This window comes from Mobula birostris, chromosome 3 (genome assembly GCF_030028105.1).
Source record: "Mobula birostris isolate sMobBir1 chromosome 3, sMobBir1.hap1, whole genome shotgun sequence".
NCBI lineage: Eukaryota > Metazoa > Chordata > Chondrichthyes > Myliobatiformes > Myliobatidae > Mobula > Mobula birostris.
Window position 1 is genome coordinate 126,789,123 of NC_092372.1, and position 22,555 is coordinate 126,811,677.

Consider the following 22,555-nt stretch of genomic DNA (forward strand, 5'->3'; position numbering starts at 1 on the left):
GTATTTATCCACCATTAATGGGGCTAAATTAAAAAATATTAACACAAACTGGCAATATCTGTCGGATGTTGATGACGGCAGCTATTTGACACAAATAGAATGATGGTAGAAGCATGCCAAGGAACGGGAAGGTGAGGATGAAGATGATGACAACCATGAAAATTATGTTGACAAGGATTCAGATTGGAATCTGAATGTTAGTTGGCATAGAGCTGGTGTTCAGCAAGCTACCTTTATACTATTCCAGTTAGGGCAATCAACCAATCATGTAAGGCCTCATAATCCCTAGAAATGGTTCTTGACCAGACCCATGAAGCCAAAGTAACATTGAACACCTCAAGAGGATTCCACAGGTCGGCATGTTCTCTGATTGGCTCCACTTCATCTTTAGTATTGGACAGTGCTGTATCATTAGCAAATCTGCAGATGACACAAAGCTGGGTGGCAGTGTGAAATGTGAGGAGGATGTTATGAGAATGCAGGGTGACTTGGACAGGGTGGGTGAGTGGGCAGATGCAGTTTAATGTGCATAAATATGAGGTTATCCACTTTGGTGGCAAGAACAAGAAGGCCGATTACTATCTGAATAGTGTCAAGTTCGGAAAAGGGGAAGTACAAGGAAATTAGGTGTCCTTGTTCATCAGTCACTGAAAGTAAGCATGCAAGAACAGCAGGCAGTGAAGAAAGCTAATGGCATGTAGGCCTTCATAAGAAGGGGAGTTGAGTATAGGAGCAAAGAGGTCCTTCTGCAGTAGTACAGGGCCCTGGTGGGACCACACCTGGAGTATTGTGTACAGTTTTGGTATCCGAATTTGAGGAAGGACATTCTAGCTATTGAGGGAGTGCAGCGTAGGTTCACGAGGTTAATTCCTGGGATGGCGAGACTGTCATATATTGAAAGATTGGAGCGACTGGGGTTGTATACACTGGAATTTAGAAGGATGAGAGGGGATCTGATTGAAACATATAAGATTATTAAGAGATTGGACACGCTAGATGCAGGAAACATGTCCCCAATGTTGGGGGAGTCCAGAACCAGAGGCCACAGTTTAAGAATAAGGGGTAGAGAGTTTAGAACGGAGTTAAGGAAAAGCTTTTTCACACAGAGGGTTGTGGTTCTGTGGAATGCTCTGCCTCTGAAGGCAGTGGAGTCCAATTCTCTGGATCCTTTCAAAAAAGTGTTAGATAGAGCTCTTAAAGATAGCAGAGTGAAGGGATATGGAGAGAAGGCAGGAAATGGATACTGATTGTGGATGATCAGCCATGATCACAGTGAATGGTGGTGCTGGCTTGAAGAGCTGAATGGCCTACTCCTACACTTATTGTCTGTTGTCTATTGTTGCGAGTCCTGTTTTATGTAGATCTGTAGAGAAAGTTGAGAGGGTGTTCTTGACATAACAACTACTAAACTGCATGAACTTGTTCCATACCGCGAGTCAAAAGCAACTGTTGGGCACCCTGGTTGCTAATTTATGCATCCCCAATAACGTCTGTAAGGTTGGATGAGATTCTCGAGTTTCAGCCGCATTGTGACAAAGAGTTTTCATTGCCTGCAGAGCTTCTTCCTGTGCTCCAGTGACTCATCTTTTTTTTTGGAAGTGCCAGCTCTATTTACAGTTGGTCAGATCTTGTGCCTCAAGTTAGGGTGAGGCAGCACTTCACGTGCGAATCTGCTGAAGGGATATTCAGAGTGGACCTTGTGGTGATAATTACTGAGACCATTTGGTCTTCCTCGTGCTCCGGTGAAGTCAGTGATGTTGTCATGTTGCCCATCCTCCCATGGCTGCGGGGTCTTGGGTTCCCCGGACCAGGCCGTCAGGGAGGTGAATGATGTGCTCTGGCAAGTCCCCTGGGTTGGGGAGCCCGTATAAGCTCACACTCCAGGTCGGCATCCCATCTTTGGGCATACTGTTCAGTCCCTTGACTTATTCCCCTGGTCTTAAGGTGTTCCAAACGATGGTGTGCTTCAATTTAACTGTCAATTTCTAATCCCACTCCTGACACCAATGTGGCGAGCATTTGGTCCATGATGACACATGAGACAAACTTGTTTAGCTCAACTGCCGGATTTATTGTGATAACTACAGGCACAGGCTGGTCGCTGAGACCCGGGGTGAGAACTTACTCAGTCACATGCAGGCAGTGGAGGTGATTATTACACACCTCGGTTACGGTCAGGGTGACCCACAAGCGAATAACTGTATAACCCAATAAATAAACTTGACCATTCCTCCATAATCACACAAAAATGTTTTAAAACAAGAGAAAATAGTGCTGCCCATGAGGATGCTGGGGCAGGGAGCAGGTTGTTGACCACATACAGTCCCTACAGCCCCCCGTCCCCATAGTACCACATGGCCCCCATCTGAGGAGTCAGCTTCTTCGAAGAAACCAATCCTTGTCATGTCCTCACCTCAAAGAGCCCAAGCCTCATCATGTCCTCACCTCGAGGAACCCAAGCCACGTCCAGTCCTGTGGCCACGTCATGTCCTTGCCTGGTTCTGGGGTCCGAGCCCGAGTCAAGACCCGGGTATTGAGTCCTTGTCCAGTCTCTGGCTCAGAGTTCAAGCCCAGGCTCCTAGTTCCCAGTTCCTTGTCCTGGTCCCACTTGCCTAGCCAATGCCCTAGCCCAAGTCTGTGTTCTTGTCCCAGCTCCTAGTCTGCATCCAGTTACATCCCTAACTCTAGTCTCCAGTCCTGTCCTGTTCCTAGTACTTCAGTGCCTGTGGCTTGCATTTTGGTCGGCTCCTAGCGCCTCCCTTATGACAGAACGAACCACCCCAAAATGTGAATCAGCTGCCTCAATTAGAGCACTCACAGAAGAAGGGAAAACCAGAAAACTTGGAATAAGAAACTATGGACCAGACTATGAACCGGAATCCAGACTTCATGGACCGGACCATGACAGATATTTTGAGATATTTGCAACAACCATAATGTGATATGAAAACATCTGTGATTTCTATTGGTGATAAAGTCACAGGTACTGTTAGTACGACTGTGGTTTGTTGTCCACATTCATAATAGAAGGAAATACTAAATTTCACTAAGAGATTAGTAAAAACAAAGATGTAAACTGTTTCCCATCCACGTCACAGACCCCTGTAATCTATCCATGGCTGTGGACTTCCTGTTAAGAACCTCTGGTATAGATAATTGGTCAAAGGTATAGTGAAAGAGCATTAAAGGATGTGGAACTGTAACTGTTGGAACTTCATACATTTGGAGGTTGATGACATTGAAACATAGACTCCAGTTTAAAGAAAACTGACCTCAGCAATTCTGATAAAAGTTATCACAAAGATCAAAAATGTAATGTTCCAATTTTGTAACAATGGTGCTCTCATCACAGGTCCTCAGCAAAGAGAACTGCACTTGATACTGTTTGCTGCTTTATACAAAATCTCTTCACAAGCAAGAGACAGCTGATTGAACAAGTGCTGGTCAATGGAATTATGTACTTGCTGGTCACATCTTCGCCTATTTCCCAGTAGCTTCAACCACAGCCTGGCATGATCGCTATGTGTAGCTGCTTCTAATTTACCCCTACTCCTATCTATGGTAGCCACATGAAACACCCTTTCAGATTTGATCTCTCCCTCCTGGCCTCTCTCCTTCCTCTTCAGCCTCCCTTCTCCTCTGCTTTTCGCTTTCCTCACTCTCTCACTTTTCCTACACACATCCTCCTCTCTCTGAAAACTTCCCCTCCCTTTCTGTATACCCCCTTCACTATATCCCTCCTCTTTTCCCTCAAATACTCTCCATCCTCTCCCCCCTTCCTCTACCACTCCAACTCCTACTCCATTTCTCCCCCTTTCCCATTTTCCCTCTCCCTCACAGACTAACCCTCCAATTATCCCTCTCCCCTTCTTCCACTTCCCCTTCCTCACTCTCCCTCTACCCTTCCCCCTCTCCCTCTCTCAATCCTTATTTCCCTCCTTCTCCCTCTCTCCCTCTCCATCCCCACCCTCTCTCACACCACTCTCTCCCTCCGACTTCCCCTCTCTCCACTCCTCCCAAATTTCTCTCCCTCCACCTCCCTTTCCTTATCCCCTTTCTCCTTCTCCCCTCTCACCTCCTATCTCATTCTCTCTCTATCCACTCCCACTCCCCCTCCCACTCTCCCACCTTCACACCCCTCCCTCATCCCCACTCCCTCTCCCTCCTCCCCTCACCCTCCTCCCGCCCCCCTCCCCTCACCCTTCCCCCACTCTTCCCTCCAACCCTCACCCATCCCCTACTCTCTCCCACTCCCTCTCTCTTTCCCTTTCTTTCTTCTTCTCACCCTCTGAATCACTCCCCCTCTCCCCTACACCTCACTTCTCCCTCAGCCCCCTCTCTCTTCCATTCGCTCCATGCCACTCCACTCTCCCCTTCTCTCTGTCCCTATCATGCTCTCTCCCCTCTCCCCTATCTTGACCCTCTCTCTCCCATCCTCCCTGCTTCACTCTCACCCCACTGTGCTCTCCCTCTCTCCCTCCATCTCACCACCCTCTCTCCCCTCCCCTTTCCCCTCCTTCTCTCTCACCCTCATCTCCCTCACTGCACCTCCCATTTCCGGTCCCCATTCCCCTTTCCCCAGTCCCTCTACACCTGCTTTCTCCCTCACTCCTCTCCTCTCCCTTCCTATTTTAACCCTCCCTCTTCATCTCCTTCTTCTCCCACTCTGCCTCTCACCATCCTAATTATGTTCGGATTAAATCAGTGGATTGCTGGGCCATGCTATATCACAATAAACAAATAAACCCCACAGCTGTCACTACTTGAAAAGTACAATCGGCACTTCTGTTTCTAGAACAAGTCGGAAATTCTACACTGGAAGGCTGATTCAAGACAAGCAGAATGAAATGTCAGTACTAAACAAAGTCGACATTGTCTGCATCTGGCACAGGAGGGCCAGGGATGGGGACTGGGGCAATGAAGAGTACAATTTCTTTTGTAGATTTCTGTAAAGTAAGGCAACCAAAACAGGTTGTCCAGCTTTCTGGTCACTTTAATGCATTTTAATCACATTTCTACTGAGAAAGGACTGCTATCCAAGCACCATTCTCCATGTATTGCCTTAAGCTGCTGACACCAGGAAGACCAAGTCAAACATTATAAGCAAGCCCAATCCTCACAAAGGATTAAAACATAGCAAATGGACAGGAACTGTGATAAAATCCTGGTGAAGGGTCTTAGCCCAAAATACTGACTGTCTATTCCTCTCCGTAGATGCTGCTTGACCTGCAGAGTTCCTCCAGTATTTTGCATTTGCTGCTCTGGATTTCAGGCACCTGAGGAATCTCTTGTGTTTATGAGATACCGTGAAAAACTAACCATCAGCCCGTGAGGAATGAGTTTAATAGTATTTAGGGGCATCACAAGGTGAAAACTGGATAGCACTCATTGCCAGAGTTCACCCATTCAGCTACAAAACCATCCAAGGAACCAAATCATATCTATATCTGTACGTGCCATGTAAACCCTAATGTTAGTTATCTTGCACCAGCTGCCTTGGCTCTGAGTAAAAATGCTGGTGGGTTAGGTTCCCTGAAAATTACAGAACTCCCATGTAGTACTGAGGAAATGTAAAACTGTTGGAAATTCCACATTTTTCATTAAAACATTAAACAGAGCAGCCTATCTGAACAGGATCCAGTTATATCAGCTGACAGAAACAATTTATTTTTATCCACCAATGTAGTTTATGACAGCAATGGGATAACAAAAAGACTTTCATCTCAGCGAGGAGAGTGTTGCTCTTGTGTTGCCAGTGAAACATCTTCAACATTTTCAGATTTGCCCAGGGTCTGCAACACCGATCTAATAACAGCAATGAAGCTGCTGAGTAGTCCTTCACTACTGTTCCTCTGTTTAACAGTAATTTGTAAACTCATTCTGCCAGTGTCAATTAACAGCTCTGTTAAAAACAGAGATCCAGTCTCATTTCGGGCAAACAGGTAGGCTTTCCAGGGCTGTGCTCCTGCTCGGCTGATTGCAATAGGGTGAATATGAACAATCTGAAAGGCAGCCTGGATGGTATCAGGGCATGGCTCCTTCTGCCAGTCCACAGTCACAATTTTAGCATCTTTCAAGCATGTCCAGTACTCCTCAAACTGCTCTGGTGAAAGCTGGGCTCTGCTTTCCAAGCGGACAGATCCAGCATCCAGGACCAACTCTTCACTGTGTTCTGGGTTTGAGTCTTTACAGAAAGATAAACAGAATTAGTAAGTTAACATTGAGTATATTACTGGATAGGTATGCATTTCTTTCCTGAAGGGAGCTCTTGCCAAAATGCCGGAAATTCCATGAGACCTCAGTACCTCAAAATAAAGTCTCATTATGTGTGAACCTCCACAGCATTTGTCAGTTGAGAGTAAAACAGGAGGACCGTTGCAGCCCGGTGCCACCCTATCTATACACAGGTCTTTTCAACAACTGGCAGTGTATAATTGATAAGCAAATTCATTCCCTTCCTCAAGGTGCAACCCCAATTGAAATCAATACACAGAGAACAGGCTGTCAAATCTGGAACCATAACACTTACACAACCTACCTCAATATATATGTAAAAACAATGCATAGAGCAGTCTGTGTGTGAAGCTTTTAATGCCTTTCTACAATCTGTCCTGCCATGCAGCATCCACCCTGCTCAGGCATGCCCAGTTATGGCTGGACAAGATAGAAAACTTTTCAGCTTACATTGTGGACAACATTTTAATTAAGTTGAATTATGAATTGAAATAACAAATGTTGGCGATTTCAAACAAAATGGTGCTAATAGGAAAGTTTCATGATCAGCAGCCCAAAATCACCCAAAACTATTCAGGAAGCAAATTCTTTGTTGTCCAAAGCAATTAGATATTTGACCATACAAAATCTACATACTGGTTTATTTATCGCAACAGTGAAATCAGTGTTAAACTCTTTAAACTTCACAGGTTGCAAGAAAGTGAATAAAACTAAAATTGCTTCATTTTAGTGATAGTAATAGATGAAAAAAAAAATTTACTTTCATCACCGAAAGGAAACTGTTTGGGTTGTCTTCCTGTCTTAAATCTCTCGGGTCATGCAGTCTATTTATCCAGCGTAATCTGTTCTAAGCTCTCCGGTGTTTGAAGATATTTATGATATCTTCAAAGTATCTTTAATAGATATTTAGAAAATTATTTGTTATTGTTGCTGGGTCACCATCGACTCACGGTAACCCTATGGATAGTGCTGTTGTCCAGTGGGCTTTCGAGGAAAGATACAGAAGTAGATTGCCAGGCTTTTCTTCCACACAGATACTGCTGCTGCCCAGGTTGGGACCTGGTCAGATTCAAATACAGCAGCATCTGCTTCTCAGTCCAGTGCTGATGCCACACCACCACGGGCCAATGGATAATCCCTCCTGAAAAATACCTTACAAGACTGGAGTGCTTGAAACAGATAACACTGGATGACTAAAAGGATTGCCCAAGAAATGAAGACTGGAAAACCAAAACCTTTGTAAGAGGGAGCTTCAAAATGTGGAATCACAACGGGCAGTAGTGCTGCCACCAGTGATGGTATCAGCATTAGATCAATATCTGAAAGAGACGGTAGAACAAATACTCACACACACAATCCCTGTTATAGTAGGGGCAGAGGATCATCCAGCAGTAATATTACTGGGATTGAAACAACAATGTTTACTTTTTTCATAGGTTATTTCTGGCATCTGTAGATCTCCAATGCAAACACGAGGAAATCTGCAGATGCTGGAATTTCAAGGAACACACATGAAAATTGCTGGTGAACGCAGCAGGCCACGCAGCATCTATAGGAAGAGGTACAGTTGACGTTTCGGGCTGAGACCCTTCATCAGGACTAACTGAAAGAAGAGATAGTAAGAGATTTGAAAGTGGGAGGGGGAGGGGAAGATCCGAAATGATAGGAGAAGACAGGAGGGGGAGGGATGGAGCCAAGAGCTGCAAAGTTGATTGGCAAAAGGGATATGAGAAGATCGTGGAACAGGAGGCCCAGGGAAAAAGAAAGGGAGAGGGGTGGAGCCCAAAGGATGGGTAAGGAGTATAGTGAGAGGGACAAAGGGAGAGAAAGGAGAGAGCAAATAAATAAATAAATAAACAAATAACGGATGGGGCACGAAGGGGAGGTGGGGCATTAATGGAAGTTAGAGAAGTCAATGTTCATGCCATCAGGTTGGAGGCTACCCAGACAGAATACAAGGTGTTGTTCCTCCAACCTGAGTGTGGCTTCATCTAGACAGTAAAAGAAGCTGTGAATAGACATATCAGAATGGGAATGGGACGTGGAATTAAAATGTGAGGCCACTGGGAGATCCTGCTTTCTCTGGTGGACCTTATATTTCGAAATGTTAGTTATAATCGATGGCTGTACCCAGCTGGAAGTCCGAGAAGAGTATATTCATAAACAAAATGCAATTACTTGTCTGCAATCAGCCAAGAGGTGAACCTGGTCATCTCGGGTCTGCATGGCTCAGTACCATGAAACAAGGTGAATGCAGACCATCTTATTGAATATGGCTACTTCATCCCCACCAACCTACCTCACTATCTTTGATGTATTCCTCACATCCTGGTAGTGCTTCACACACAGTCACTGTAAACGGGGGACACAGCCATACCAGGTCATGAAATGTCTAAACGATGGCTAAAAGCAGAGGGGAAGTTAGTGTGGTGCTTGCAACCCTGAGCAAATGCTGAAAGCTGGTAGCATGATGTACCTGAGGTAATGTGTTCCTGCTTCAAGCCCAGCAGCTCCTTCAAAATAACCACACACTTTCCATTGTAGGTCCGTGCAATTCATCCTGGGGAAATACAGCACAATTAAAGAAAAAGTAAGGTGCAGTTCATACCTTAAGCTGCACTTTCAAGAGTGGATACTCTGACATATTACTCCAATGGCATGGTAGCATAGTGGCGAGCACAACATGTTACAGTACCAACGGCCTAGGTTCAATTCCCGCTGCTGTCAGTAAGGAGTTTGTACATTCTCCCCATGACTGTATGGATTTTCTCCCACAGTGTAAAGACATACTGGCTGGTAGGTGAATTGGTCTTTGTGAATTGCCCTGTGATTAGGCTCGGGTTATGTCGGAGGTTGCTGGGCGACGCAGCTCGAAGTGGCAGAAGGACCCATTCCACACTGTAGCTCAATAAATAAAACACAAATTATAGCACAAGATACCGTATTTTCTTCAGTCAGCAGAATAAAAGCCAAAATATACCTACACTTTGTCAATGCTTCAACTAGTTACAACAGCAAATAGCTCAACTGTACAGGCGTGGAAAGTTTAAACTTCCAACTCAAGACTGTCTCTGGGGATCTCTAGAAGAATCATCAATGAGTATCCACCAGCCAGTGTGGGGTAGGTGGTTGTTTTTTTAAAGGTAGAGATTGACAGGGTAAGCTTGCATCCATTGGTATTCAGAGAAGGTGGCAACTGGATTGCTGACAAGATCCCATGGAATCCTGCCCGGGGTGAATGTAATGAAGATGCTTTCTCTCATGGGATAATCTGAAGTCAGCGACCCTGCTCGCACCATTTAAAAAAATTAAATAGGTGGCATCCCTTTGAGACTATATTTTACTCTTAAAATTGCGAGTCTTTGGTACCTTCTCAAAGATTGCCAGAGTATCTCAAGTATCTACTATAGTTGCCTAAGCTGGGAGAAGCAGAGGCTGAATATTTTTAAGGTTGCGATAATTTTATTTGTGACAAGGTTGAAGGTTTCTGGGGCTTGTCAGAAATTTACTGGTGCAGAAGGACTTAAAAGACAACATCTTGTGAGTAACCTGATGGGAAGAGTACAAATAGCTCAACAGCGCCGCCGGCTGGAATCTTGTAGTATACACTGAAATTAGTGACTGAGAGACTGGTGCACCGAGCTGCAGCTTCGGAGAGACCGTGATAGGGATCTGGAGCTGCGGCTCGACGACCTACGGCTTATTAGGGAGAGTTAACAGGGGACAGAGAGGAGCTACAGGGAGTTATTCACCCTGAGGCTACAGGAATTAGAGAAGTGGGTAACCGGTCAGGGAAGAAAAGGGAAAACTCAGATAGTAGAGGGCATAGGCGGCCTTAGGTATGTTTCACCCGTTTCAACTAAAACGGGCCCCGCCCTCCCAGGGGCCCCGACTGACATGCAAAATTTTAATGCACCCCTCCCAGACGCCACAATATTCTCCTGCTATTTCCGGCCGAACCACCAGTAGGCCCTCGCTGACTGAGAAAATACATTAAAATATTTACATAAACACGAGGAATTCTGCAGATGCTGGAATTTCAAGCAACACACATCAAAGTTGCTGGTGAACGCAGCAGGCCAGGCAGCATCTCTAGGAAGAGGTACAGTCGACGTTTCGGGCCGAGACCCTTCGTCAGGACTAACGGAAGGAAGAGTGAGTAAGAGATTTGAAAGTGGGAGGGGGAGGGGGAGGGGGAGAACCAAAATGACAGGAGAAGACAGGAGGGGGAAGGATGGAGCCAAGAGCTGGACAGGTGATTGGCAAAGGGGATATGAGAGGATCATGGGACAGGAGGCCCAGGGAGAAAGACAAAGGGGGGGGACCCAGAGGATGGGCAAGGGGTATAGTCAGAGGGACAGAGGGAGAAAAAGGAGAGCGAGAGAGAGGAGGAATGTGTGTATATAAATAAATAACGGATGGGGTATTAAATATTAAAATATTTACTTCACTTGTAAAGAAAGCTACTTTTCAATGAGAGGAAATGAAACATTCCTATCCTAGTGGTGGTGAAAAATGGAAAATATTGGACAACAAAACCAGGGATGGGAGCTCAACGTTCAGGGATATTCGATATTCAGGAGGGATAGACATGAAGGAAGGGGAGGTGGGGTGGCGTTGCTGGTTAAAGAAGAGATTAACGCAATAGAAAGGAAGGACATAAGCCGGGAAGATGTGGAATCGATATGGGTAGAGCTGCGTAACACTAAGGGGCAGAAGACTCCGGTGGGAGTTGTGTACAGGCCACTTAACAGTAGTAGTGAGGTCGGAGATGGTATTAAACAGGAAATTAGAAATGTGTGCAATAAAGGAACAGCAGTTATAATGGGTGACCTCAATCTACATGTAGATTGGGTGAACCAAATTGGTAAAGGTGCTGAGGAAGAGGATTTCTTGGAATGTATGCGGGATGGTTTTTTGAACCAACATGTCGAGGAACCAACTAGAGAGCAGGCTATTCTGGACTGGGTTTTGAGCAATGAGGAAGGGTTAATTAGCGATCTTGTGAGAGGCCCCTTGGGTAAGAGTGACCATAATATGGTGGAATTCTTCATTAAGATGGAGAGTGACATAGTTAATTCAGAAACAAAGGTTCTGAACTTAAAGGGGGGTAACTTTGAAGGTATGAGACGTGAATTAGCTAAGATAGACTGGCAAATGACACTTAAAGGATTGACGGTGGATATGCAATGGCAAGCATTTAAAGGTTGCATGGATGAACTACAACAATTGTTCATCCCAGTTTGGCAAAAGAATAAATCAAGGAAGGTAGTGCACCCATGGCTGACAAGAGAAATTAGGGATAGTATCAATTCCAAAGAAGAAGCATACAAATTAGCCAGAGAAAGTGGCTCACCTGAGGACTGGGAGAAATTCAGAGTTCAGCAGAGGAGGACAAAGGGCTTAATTAGGGGGGAAAAAAGATTATGAGAGAAAAATGGCAGGCAACATAAAAACAGACTGTAAAAGCTTTTATAGATATGTAAAAAGGAAAAGACTGGTAAAGACAAATGTAGGTCCCCTGCAGGCAGAAACAGGTGAATTGATTATGGGGAGCAAGGACATGGCAGACCAATTGAATAATTACTTTGGTTCTGTCTTCACTAGGGAGGACATAAATAATCTTCCAGAAATAGTAGGGGACAGAGGGTCCAGTGAGATGGAGGAACTGAGCGAAATACATGTTAGTAGGGAAGTGGTGTTAGGTAAATTGAAGGGATTGAAGGCAGATAAATCCCCAGGGCCAGATGGTCTGCATCCCAGGGTGCTTAAGGAAGTAGCCCAAGAAATAGTGGATGCATTAGTGATAATTTTTCAAAACTCGTTAGATTCTGGACTAGTTCCTGAGGATTGGAGGGTGGCTAATGTAACTCCACTTTTTAAAAAAGGAGGGAGAGAGAAACCGGGGAATTATAGACCGGTTAGCCTAACGTCGGTGGTGGGGAAACTGCTGGAGTCAGTTATCAAGGATGTGATAACAGCACATTTGGAAAGCGGTGAAATGATCGGACAAAGTCAGCACGGATTTGTGAAAGGAAAATCATGTCTGACGAATCTCATAGAATTTTTTGAGGATGTAACTAGTAGAGTGGATAGGGGAGAACCAGTGGATGTGGTATATTTGGATTTTCAGAAGGCTTTTGACAAGGTCCCACACAGGAGCTTAGTGTGCAAACCTAAAGCACACGGTATTGGGGGTAAGGTATTGGTGTGGGTGGAGAGTTGGTTAGCGGACAGGAAGCAAAGAGTGGGAATAAATGGGACCTTTTCAGAATGGCAGGCGGTGACTAGTGGGGTACCGCAAGACTCAGTGCTGGGACCCCAGTTGTTTACAATATATATTAATGACTTGGATGAGGGAATTAAATGCAGCATCTCCAAGTTTGCGGATGACACGAAGCTGGGTGGCAGTGTTAGCTGTGAGGAGGATGCTAAGAGGATGCAGGGTGACTTGGATAGGTTGGGTGAGTGGGCAAATTCATGGCAGATGCAATTTAATGTGGATAAATGTGAAGTTATCCACTTTGGTGGCAAAAATAGGAAAACAGATTATTATCTGAATAGTGGCCGATTAGGAAAAGGGGAGGTGCAACGAGACCTGGGTGTCATTATACACCAGTCATTGAAAGTGGGCATGCAGGTACAGCAGGCGGTGAAAAAGGCGAATGGTATGCTGGCATTTATAGCGAGAGGATTCGAGTACAGGAGCAGGGAGGTACTACCGCAGTTGTACAAGGCCTTGGTGAGACCACACCTGGAGTATTGTGTGCAGTTTTGGTCCCCTAATCTGAGGAAAGACATCCTTGCCATAGAGGGAGTACAAGGAAGGTTCACCAGATTGATTCCTGGGATGGCAGGACTTTCATATGATGAAAGACTGTATGAACTGGGCTTGTACTCGTTGGAATTTAGAAGATTGAGGGGGGGGATCTGATTGAAACGTATAAGATCCTAAAGGGATTGGACAGGCTAGATGCAGGAAGATTGTTCCCGATGTTGGGGAAGTCCAGAACGAGGGGCCACAGTTTGAGGATAGAGGGGAAGCCTTTTAGGACCGAGATTAGGAAAAACTACTTCACACAGAGAGTGGTGAATCTGTGGAATTCTCTGCCACAGGAAACAGTTGAGGCCAGTTCATTGGCTATATTTAAGAGGGAGTTAGATATGGCTCTTGTGGCTATGGGGGTCAGGGGGTATGGAGGGAAGGCTGGGGCGGGGTTCTGAGTTGGATGATCAGCCATGATCATAATTCTGGCGGTGCAGGCTCGAAGGGCTGAATGGCCTACTCCTGCATCTATTTTCTATGTTTCTATGTTTCTATGTTAAAACAAAGCGTCTAAATAGTCTCCCAAAAGTTACATCTTTCTTTGGTCCAGCATCTGTAAAAGGCCCACCGACTGCAGTTGCTGCTGCACCATCGTAACAGCATGGGGCTGCCGTGCCAAGTGACAGTGTAAGCGGTACAGGAGATGTTGATAATCAGAGCAATGAAAATGAGAAGAACAGTTCTACTCAAACAGATGGTGATAATGATGACCAAACTTGGTTTGATGAGCAAGCACCACAGCATGATGACAGTCCTACAACTGAGACAGGTGAGGGAGATGCCGCCCCCAGCCCACCAGACCGAGAGAAAGCCCCACGAACATTCACAGAGACCGATCCGACACGTTGGCCAACGCATACTACCAGTGACCAACGGATCAACATTGTTAAGAGAAGTCCCGTTCAGTTAGAGGACATTAACTTTCCACAGACCCAATCACGCCGTCGTTTTACCAAGGACAGATTCCTTATGAAAATGAAAAATGGAGAAACCATTTGTAGGTCACGGTTAGTGTACTCAGAATCATCTGATTCAATCTTCTGTTTTTGCTGTACCCTGTTTGACAAGCAAAATCACAGTCTCGCTTGCAGAGGTTTCAGAGTGTGGGAGCGACTCACTCTCACACTCCAGGAACATGAGAAGTCCAATGCACACCGTGCCGACATGAATAGCTGGCGCGAGCTGGAAACGCGCTTAAGAACGCACAGTGCCATTGACAGCACGTACCAAGAAATGCAAATGCTGGAAAAAAACACTGGAATGATGTCATGAAGAGGTTCATTGCCATAGTCTGTCACCTTGCAGAACGAAACCTTGCTTTCTGTCGCCACAATTCCACCCTACATGAACCAAATAATGGGAACTTTCTAGGTCTGGTGGAGCTGCTTGCCGAGTTCGACCCAGTGATGAGTGAACATGTCAGACGAGCAGAAAAAAAGAGATTGCTGACCACTACATGGGGAAAATGATACAAAATGAGTTAATCACACTTATTGGAGACAAGATACTGGAAGCGATAACAGAGAGAGTAAAACAATCACGTTACTACTCGGTGATAATGGACTGCACCATTGACGCAGCACACACAGAGCAGCTCTCTGTGACACTGCGCATTGTCACTTGCCAAGTAAATGTCGGAGCTGCTGTTAGTGAGTATTTTGTCGGTTTCCTACCAGTGCTCGACACAACAGGTGCAGGCCTAGCCGACGTTTTCTTAACGCATATGGAGAAGTTAGGATTAGATATCTCAAAATGCAGGGAGCAAGCATATGATAACGGGAGCAATATGCGGGGGGGGGGGGAAATAGTGGGGTGCAGAAGAGGGTGCTAGATATTAACAAAAAAGCACTGTTCATGCCATGCACCAGCCACAGCCTAAACCTAGTCATTGTCGATGCTGCAAAATCAACAGTGGAGTCTGTGGGCTTCTTTGGGGTGCTGCAATGTCTATATACACTATTCAGCTCATCGACACAGAGGTGGGAGCTTTTCAAGGAGAACGTGCCACAGATGACCCTCAAGTCCATATCCAATACACAATGGGAGTGCTGCGTGGAAAGTGGGAAAGTCCTGAGCTACCAGCTTCCCGATGTTGGCAATACGCTCCTGTTACTGATTGAACATGCCACACGGAAAGTTGACAGTGAAACCACATCTGCAGCCAAAGGCCTAGAACAGGAGATCATGTCATGGAAATTCCTGCTGACTGAAATCATCTGGTACAACGTTTTACATGAGGTGAATTGTGTCAGCAAGCTGCTCCAGAACCCACGTGGGAATCGATGTGCTACAGCGTGAGGTGGAATATGTTCTGAAATTTCTTAAGGAATACAGAGAGAATGGCCTTTCATCCTCCCAAACAGATGCCAGAGACATAGCTGAAGAGATAGGGATGCCAATGGTCTTTCCTACTGCACGAATCAGAAAACCAAAATGCCAGTTCCAGTACGAGTCCCAAAGTGCAGATCCTTCCCTGACAGTGGCACCCGAGGAACGGTACAAGAGAAAAGTTTTCTTTCCGCCAGTGGACTCTGCCATCACAGGCATTAGTGAGCGCTTCAAGCTGATGGAGTCATTTTACAGTCTGTTTTGCTTCATTTATGGAAGAGAGAAAATGAAAAACCCACCCAAAGTCGCACACTGAAAGGCAGCTGCGTAAACATGGAGAGGACACTTTGTGATGTGGATGCTGAGGACCTTTTGCGCGAGGACCTTTGGCTGTTGTCAGTGCCGTGCCTGCAAAATAAACCACTAGCCTGCAGATTCTGAGCTACATTTACAGCAACAATCTGGTTGAACTGTATCCTAACCTCACCATTGCTCTATGACTCATGCTGACAGCGCATGTGACTGTAGCGAGTGGAGAGAGAAGTTTTCCGAGGTTAAAGCTCATCAAAACGCATCTGAGGACAACCATGCTCCAGGAGCGTCTGTCAGCTCTTGCTCAGCTATCAATTGAGCATGAAATAACAAGATCTCTGGACAAAGATGAGCTCATTAAAGCATTATCAGCACTCAAGCACAGGAGGGTGGTGAAGCTCTAGTGGTAAGTCTTTTAACACATTTTTAACAGAAATAAAGTTTATAATTAAAATAATAAAATATACCACGTATTTCACTCAAAATGTGTATAGGCGATTGGGCGGCGTTTTCACAAATTGTAGTTCCTCTCTCCCGCTTGCGTCCCCTCTCTCTCTCTCCTCCTGTTCGCTCTCCAGGCCTTACGTGAGCTGTCCGTGGTGCTGAAAGAGCGCGAGACGCAATTTGTTGTAAACTTCCAGTAGTTAACTTTCAGACACTGTTCATTGAATAAATAAAGTGTGAATTTTCATTAAATATGACATTGCTTTTGTTATTAATTTAACTAGAGGGAAATTGTTTAAGCTGTTCTTATGTCAGCTGATACCTAACACATAGTGCCATTCAATGCAGACTAGTTGCTGAAAAGGGGCGAGGCTTCTCACTCCAAAGCAAAAAATGTCATTGTTTCAGTTTTAAATTAAGAGAATTGTTTGCATTATGTTGAGCTGTCTGTCCATTATGCTGAAAGTGCATATAATGCATCAACGTTTAAGTCCGAAATTATACCATTATTGATGCAAACCAACTTGAATATTCGCTTTTTTTCTTTCATTTTTTTTGGGAAGCGGGGGTAGGGCCCAACATTAACTCTTGAAATGGGCCCCCAGATGCTTAAGGCCGCCTATGGTAGAGGGCATCCCTGTGACCATCCCCCTCAGTAATCCTTATCTCGTTTTGGATACAGTTGAGGGGGATAACCTGACAGAGGACAACCACAGCAGTCGGGTCTTTGGCATGAGCCTGGTTCCGTGGTGAAGAAGGGAAAGAGGAAGATGAGGGATTTGGTAGTCATAGGGGATTTACAGAAAGGAGGTTCTGTCAGCCTGATAGAGATACACACATAATGTGTTGCCTCCCAGGTGCCAGGGTACGGGATGCCTCAGATCGGGTGCAGAGCATTCGGAAAGGAGAGGGTGTACAGCCAGAAGTCTTGGTACACGTTGCTACCAATGACATAGGTAGAAAAAAGGGAGGAGGTCCTGAAGAGAGAATTCAGGGAGTTAGGTAGGAAGCTGAAAAGCGGGACCTCTAGAAGAGTAATTTCAGGACTGCTGCCTGTGCCACGTGCTAGCGAGTGCACAAATAGCATAATCGGGTGTATTAATGTGTGGCTGAGAGACTGGTGCAGGGGGAAGGGATTCGGATTCCCGGATCATTGGAGCCTTTTCCGGGGGAGGTACGATCTGTACAAAAAGGACAGGTTACACCTGAACACAAAGTGTACAATATACTAGCAGGCGAGTTTAATAGTGCTGTTAGGAAAGGTTTAAACTAATTTGGCAGGGGGATGGGAATCGGAGTGATAGGGCTGAGGAAGGGGAAAACAGAAATAAATTAAAGATAGCGTGCAACAGAGATTATAGAAAGAACAGGCAGGAGATGAGGCTTAATCACAGCTAGTGGAATGAGTTACAGGGCAATAGAGGCGTGGTGCAGTTAAAACAGAAAGCAACAAATACTGAACTGGAAATGTTATATTTGAATGCACGCAGCACAAGGGATAAAATGGACAATCTTGAAATTTAGCTACAGATTGGGAAATATCACATAGTGGCCATCTCTAAAACTTGACTAAATGATGGCTGCCATTGGGAGCTGAATATCCAAGGATATACAGTGTATCAGAAAGATAGGTTAGTAGGCAGAGGGGTTGGAGCAGCTCTGTGTTTAAGAAATAATAATTAAATCATTAGAAGGAGATGACATAGGATTGGAATGTGTCGAGTCTCTATGGGTTGAGTGAAGAAATGGTAAGGGTAAAAGGACCATAATGACAGTTGTATACATGCCTCTAAACAGCAGCAGGCATGTGGATTACAAGTTACAGCCAGAGATAGAACAGGTGTGTCAGAAATGCAATGTCATGATAATCGTTGGGAATTTTAACATGAAACATGGATTGGGAAAACCAGATCAGTACTGGTCCTCAAGAGAGAGAATTTGTAGAATGTCTAAGGGAAGACTTTTTAGAACAGCTTGTTGTTGAGCCCACTAGGGGATCGACTGAGCTGGATTGGATGTTGTGCAATGATCCAGAGGTGATAAGAGAGCTTAAGGTTAAAGAACCCTTAGGGAACAGTGATTACATTATGATTGAGTTCACATTGAAAATCGAGTGGGAAAAAATAAAATCCAATGTGTTGGTATTTCAGTGGAATAAAGGAAATTACAATGGCATGAGAGGAGAACTTGCCGAAGTTGACTAGAAAGGGACATTTGCAGGAAGGACAGCAGAGAAGCAATAGCTGGAGTTTCTGCGAAAAATAAGGGAAGTGCAAGACAGATATATTCCAAATAAGAAGAAATTTTCAAAGGGAAGAAGCGCACTACCGTGGCTGACAAGTGAAGTCAGAGCCAAAGTAAAAGCAAAAGAGAGGGCATACAAGGAAGTCAGAGCTAGTGGGAAGATAGAGGATTGGGAAGCTTTTAGAAACTTTCAGAATGAAACTAAGAAGGTCATTAGGAAGGAAAAGGTGAATTATGAAATGAAGCTGGTGACTAATATCAAAGAAGATACTAAAAGCTTTTTTGAGTATATAAAGGGTAAAAGAGAGTCGAGGGTAGAGAAAGGACCAATACAAAATGATGTTGCAGATATTGTAATGAGAGATGCAGAGATGGCAGAGGAACTGAATGTGTATTTTGCATCAGTCTTCACTGTGGGAGATATCTGCAGTATACTGGGCATTCAAGAGAGTCAGGGAAGTAAGCTTGTACAGTGAAAATTACCACTGAGAAGGTGCTCAAGAAGCTTAATGGTCTGAGGGTGGATCAATCTCCTGGACCTGATGGAATGCACCCTCAGGTTGTGAAGGAAATAGCTGGAGAGGTTGCAGAGGCATTCGCAATTATCTTTCAAGAATCGATAGATTCGGGCATTATACCGGACGACTGGAAAACTGCAAGAGTTACTCCGCTATTTAAGAAGGATGGGAGGCAGCATAAAGGAAACTATAGACCTATTAGCCTGACATCAGTGGTTGGGAAGTTGTTGGAATCAATTGTTAGGGATGAGATTACGGAGTACCTGAAGGCACATGACAAGATAGGCCAAAGCCAGCATGGTTTCCTAAAAGGAAAATCCTGCCTGACAAACCTACTACAATTCTTTAAAGAAATTACAAGCAGGATAGACAAAGGAGATGCAGTAGACGTGGTGTACTTGGACTTTCAGAAGGCCTTTGACAAGGTGCCGCACATGAGGCTGTTTAGCAAGATAAGAGCCCATGGAATTACAGGGAAGTTACTAGTATGGGTGGAGCATTGGATGATCAGCAGAAAACAGAGAGTGGGAATAAAAGGGTCCTCTTCTGGCTGGCTGCCTGTTACCAGTGGAGTTCCACAGGTGTTGGTGTTGGGACCACTGTTTTTAACGATGTATGTCAATGATTTGGACTACAGTATTAATGGATTTGTGCCTAAATTTGCCAATGATACAAAGATAGGTGGAGGAGTGTGTAGTGTTGAGGAAATGGAGAACCAGCGGAGAGACTTAGATAGTTTAGGGGAATGGGCAAAAAGTGACAAATAAAATACAATGTTGGAAAGTGTAAGGTCATGCACTTTGATGGAAGAAACAAACGGGCAGACCATTACTTAGGTGGGGAGAGAGTTCAAAATGCAGAGATGCAAAGGGACTTGGGAGTCCTTGTGCATGATATCCTAAAGGTTAACCTCCAGGTTGAGTTGGTGGTGAAGAAGGTGAATGCAATGTTAGCATTCATTTCTAGAGGTACAGAATATAAGAGCAGGGATGTGACATTGAGGCTCCATAGGGCACTCCTGAGACCACATTTGGGAGTATTGTGTGTAGTTTTGGGCTCCTTGTTTTAGAAAGGATAAACTGACATTGGAGAGGGTTCAGAGAAAATTCACTAGAATGATTCCAGGAATGAAAGGGTTACCATATAAGGAACATTTGGCAGCTCTTGGGCTGTATTCCCTGGCATTCAGGAGAATGAGGGGGGCATCCCATAGAAACATTCTGAATGTTGAAAGGCTTGAACAGGTTAGATGTGGCAAAGTTATTTCCCATGGTAAGGGATTCTAGGACAAGAGGGCACTACTTCAGGATTGAAGGACATCCATTTAGAACAGAGATGTGGAGAGATTACTTTAGTTTGAGGGTGGTAAATCTGTGGAATATTTTGCCACAAGTGGCTGTGCAGGCCAAGTCATTGGGTGTATTTAAGGCAGAAATAGATAGGTTCTTGATTAGCCAGGGCATCAAAGGGTAAAGGATGAAGGCAGGGAAGTGGGGATGACTGGAAGAATTGATCAGCCCATGATTGAATGGTGGGGCAGACTCAGTGGGCCAAATGGCCTATTTCTGCTCCAATATCTTATGTTCTTATGGTCTGATAGACCACAGAAAATGAGTTTGTGAATACAGGACTTCTCTGGCAATAGACAAAACCTCGAACAAAACAAGAATACAAATATAATGTGAATTTACTGGGTGCAGTGGAACACTGCTTGTGATCCAGTTACACAAATAATGGGTGTGCTCTCAGCCGAGTTATCTGTATTCCCTATCCATATGAAGTTTCTGAGAAGAATATAGGGCTGGTGCACTTGCTGAAGGAGGAGGTGAACTGGCCTCTCTGGGAATTGGCGAGGAATCCCAACTTTCTCCACTGTGTCTGCTGCTCAGTAGCAGGATCATATCCCCCCAAAAGATGTAGAACTGCCAGACATAAACACAAGGTTATTTTTGCCATCTCTGTATAATTAGTCACAATAAGAATACTTAATAGGCAAATATCTAATTGGGTCTGAAGGATAGTAGAACTAATTTGAAACATGCGAACATGCAAAATAGTTTAATTTTTCACCTATATTTAAAATGGCCATCTGGGCCAGCTCTACAGAAACATCAGTGCAGTAGGTCTGAAACTCTTCAAGTATCTGTTGGACATTCTCATCATTTACCAGATCCCGCAAGATCTCCATCTTCTGATACTTGATGTAATTTGGTTCAGTGTATGTGCAGTAAAATTTCCTGTAGTGACCACTGAAGTGCCCGGCTAAGCTGCCGGGCATGACACAGGCCAAGGAAACACAGCTCGTGGCACTCAGAGGTGCAAATAGTCAACAATGGCCCTCTGATCCTTTCTAGAACATCTGTCTGTACGTTGGGAAAATCTTCAGCAAGGAGGAGGAAAAGTTTGGTGGTTGCCATGACAACATTGGGCTGGCTGCTCTTGAGAAAACCATCGAGCACATTCAGAATAGCAAACACTTCATCTTCAGTTTGAGGTTTATAGCGAACGAGGAATGTCAGCACTTCACTCTGACCCCAGTGATCCAAGTCTTTCATTCTACAGAAAAAAAGGAGTGGCTTAATAAATTGTTTTATTGCACTTTAAGTTCTTCCCACAATTCTGAATGTTCTCAATTTTACCAAAAGGAGTAAATTTGCGCCAGAGTACTATCCCAGAAATATATGCCACTTTCCACCTATAATGTACTGAAATAGTTATTTGGCCATAGAAGCATCATGTGATGGTAATCTGGATCATAAACTTTTGCCAAGATTACACAGTCAGCCAGGATGTTTGAACCGGATGAATGTTTGACAACATGGAAGCTGTGAAGCTTTGCTATGCATCAACATCCGAATGTTTCAACGTCATTGCCGAGGCACAAAGAATGAGGATTGATAAAACTTTGCCCTTCAAGATAGTGAGGAGTTCAGGTCAGTTTAAATACATCCCAAGGAGTCGTTTGTAAAATGGCCGTGAAGTAATTCTGAAAACACTTTGTTGCCATCATTTTAACAAAGTCAAAAACTATAGCTGAATTTTTAAAGGAAGAACATAGTAAAAGCATATCCACGACTACTGCCCCGTCACACTCACATTCATCATCATGAAGTGTTTCGAGAGGCTCGACATGAGGCACCAGCAGTTATGGTCGAAATGACAATAAAAAGTGACTTGGCTTGACTTGACTTGAATTGCACAGAACTGACCTGTTTAAAAGGTGATGTACTGTTGGTTTGTTGATGACCACACCTCCTTCACGTTTCAAGATTCCTTCCAGTGCTCTCAAGCAGTTTACCATAAAAATAGGGTCAGAGTCTCGCAACATTGCATACAGTTCATTTACCATTGCCCCATCTGCAGGAAGGGGATCAGAAAGGAATAAAGGTACGGCCATTACCAAACAAACCCAGACCCCGCCTCTTCAAACAGAAATTAATACAGTGAGGAGAAAAGTGTAGGTAACCTTCCACCTCCCACTACCTATTAAATGCTCACAATGGCATGTACCTCAAATAGCCTCTGACAACCAAGTCCAGCTTTTGCTCTTCACGCGTGGCTTGGCTACAAAGTTCTTCAGAACCATTTCTACTGACAGAAGGGGAAGAGGTGGGTTACTGGCACCTTAAGACCAGTCACTTCGGGCAGA

The 22,555-nt window shown here is 44.6% G+C and overlaps 1 pseudogene; it reads right to left on the reverse strand.

Moving 5' to 3' along the window:
• Positions 1-5,654: 5,654 nt before the first annotated feature.
• LOC140194697 (AP-4 complex subunit beta-1-like) overlaps positions 5,655-22,555 on the reverse strand; it is a 133,322-nt pseudogene continuing 116,421 nt past the window's right edge.